Genomic DNA, 2793 nt, shown 5'->3' with positions numbered 1-2793 from the left:
CTTGACAACTAAGCAATATCCACCGGTAACTTAAGTAAATGTAATAGCATCAGGCCTCTCACCCGTGCGTATAACCAAGTCAAAGGTAATGTGTCCTTCCATTACCATTCCACAGCCTATGACCAATATTCTTGTTCTTCATTTCGGAAACCAATTATTTGGAAAACAACCCTGGAACGTGCACCTATAAAGAGTTGTGTCATGAGGTACCCTGGGTCAGTGGCGGATGGTCATGGGGGTCATGGCCCCCACAAACAATTCACTAGTTTTAGTTTTACTAGTGCAATGTTTGTCCATCATACTAATTTTGGTGTAGTGTAGACCCCTAGCCACTGGAATGTTGTCCACTGATCCTCTACTGCCCTGGATCAGTTATTTGGCTTTTCCGCTTCTAGGATGGATACCCTTGGTCTTCATTTCAGTAATCAATTCTTTTGCTTTGAAGAAATCACCATGATTTAATTAACCCTGAATCATGCACCTGTAAACAGTTGCGTTATGTGGTACTCCCATATCAATCATCTCATTGAATTTTTCCATAGCATCATCCATCATCCCCACTCTGCAATACCCGGCTATCACAGCTAAATATGTGACCTCATCAGGGTTCACTCCCTGCTTCAACATGTCTTTGAAGAAAAGTATAGCCACATCCATCATTCCACACTTAGCATATGCACTAATCAATATGCTGAAACAATGGAGATCGGGTGCAATACCGTCTCTTGCCATCAGCTCACAAAGATCAGTCATTTCAGCAAGGGATCCTTCTATAGCGTACCCATGAAGCATAATAGAGTATGAGACCATATTAGGTTTATGGCCCTTCTCAGCCATGGAATAAAAAAGTTCTGCAGCTTCTTTCGTTCTTCCATGCTTGCAAAGGTAGGCCATGACTGTGTTGCAAGTAAAAACATTTGGTCTGACACCTTGACCTCTCATTTCTTCCAATAACCTAACTACCTCTTCAAACTGGCCTGAAGTGGAATATCCATGGATCAGGCTATTGTATGTCACAACATCCGGTCGAACACCGCTATCAACCATTTGTCGAAGGACCACCTCTGCCTCATCCAATGCTCTTCCTTTGCACAACCCATCGATAATGGAGTTATAAGTCACCACATTAGGCACGACCCCCTGCTGCATCATTTCATGGAATAGAGCGCATGCTTTGCTTAGTTCACCCTCCTTAATTAATCCATCAATGATTATTGTGTATGAAACCACATTGGGGGAGTGGTCATATCCCTTTTTGGTCACCATCCGGAGCAGGTCAAGTGCAAGTTGGCTCCTCCTGTTGTCACAGAAGCTCTTGATAATTACTGAGTAGGAGATGACATCAGGCATGTCACCGGGCATCCTGTGGAGCAGCACGCCTAGGGCCTCATCTGTTTGCTTCATGTCACAGAGGCACTTCAATAAGCTGTTGAAGGTGACGACGTTTGCGGTGATGCCTGTCTTGAGAAGGAGGCCGAAGAAGGTAGGCCCTAGGTCTGAGCGGCGCAGGCTATGGCAGCACTCAATTAGTATGCTATAGGTGTGATTGGTGGGTGCCATCACCTGGCGGCATCCTGCTCGTGCCATGCGTTTGAAGAGAGCGATGGCGAGGGCAGGGCCATCAATGCAGGCGGCGGATGGCGGGGCACACGCGAGTGCGGCAAATAAGCCATTGAGTGCGCAGGCAGATACTGGGACGCGTTGTTCCAGCAAATTGTCGAACAATTGATGCGCAAGCTCCGGCCGTAGTGTCCCAGAGCCGAGATGATGGTGTAATTTGCTTAACAGCTGGTTGGCGCGTGAGGAGATGAAGCTGGAGGAAGAGCCGGGTCGAACGTGTGGCATTGCCGCGGATGTGGGAGCGTGTTGGTGACGACAAATCACTGGAGGTTAGACACTCGACCCAACTTGGAAGAGGTAATAGCACCAGGAGTCCCACAACTTGTCCTGGATGTGATGATTTGGTCCCAATCTTGCAAAAGGCAACTATTGAGTCACACAACTTGCATCCAAATGTGCAAATCTGGTCCCAGCCAACCGTAGCACGACAAGTAGCGCCTAGTCAGCACAGCGGGTCAGCCCAGCGCTTTTTGCATTTACCCCCTGGACTTAGTACTAATCAACCCACACTACAGCACCTTAGTTTAGCTGCCTGGGTATATTCCTGGGATATTCTACTCAGCCCACTCCACTCCACTCACTCATCTTTCTCTGCTCTCGACCATCTCCTGCTCCCCAGCTAGTCGCCGCCGTCCTGCTCGCCGCCTCCGTCCGTTTAGCTCGCCGCCATGGTGTCTTGGAGTGAAGGATCCAGCTCTTCGTCCGACGGGTACTCTGTCATAAGTGAGGTTAGCTCCAGCTCCAGTACAAACATACTCACTGGCATTTAGGGTTAGCAATGGGGAATTTTTGCTGACAACAATATTTTCTAGGCTCCTACTGCTGCCACCATTTTCTGCTCTGAATGGACAGGCCTTGCTCCAGATCTTGCAGTTAGATGTGAACATCAGTGTGTCTGTGAGAAGTTAGTTTCCTTTGAATTAGTTGACAGTGGAAGGAGGTATCTTGCTTGTGCACAAAAGGTTAGTAGAACTCAAGTTAAGGCCAGCAAATTTGTAATGTGTCATCTTACTGTCATGTGCATAATCTTGTAGTGTGGCATTTAACTGTGGATTAGTGCATCAATATAGTTTATTGAGGAAAATCAGTTCACTGAAGAAAACAATATTTAGTCAACTGAAGTTTTGGTTATGCTAAGAATTGAGATAGTGCTGTAATAATAGATCAATAGTG

The 2793-nt window shown here is 46.8% G+C and overlaps 1 pseudogene; it reads right to left on the bottom strand.

Annotated features, from left to right (window-relative positions):
- Positions 1–372: 372 nt before the first annotated feature.
- Positions 373–1845, bottom strand: LOC123138952 (protein Rf1, mitochondrial-like; annotated as a pseudogene).
- Positions 1846–2793: the final 948 nt, after the last annotated feature.

The sequence above is a fragment of the Triticum aestivum genome, chromosome 6B, assembly GCF_018294505.1.
Source record: "Triticum aestivum cultivar Chinese Spring chromosome 6B, IWGSC CS RefSeq v2.1, whole genome shotgun sequence".
Lineage (NCBI taxonomy): Eukaryota > Viridiplantae > Streptophyta > Magnoliopsida > Poales > Poaceae > Triticum > Triticum aestivum.
The sequence above is the reverse complement of the archived record's forward strand: the minus strand, read 5'-3'. Positions and strand labels throughout refer to the sequence as shown.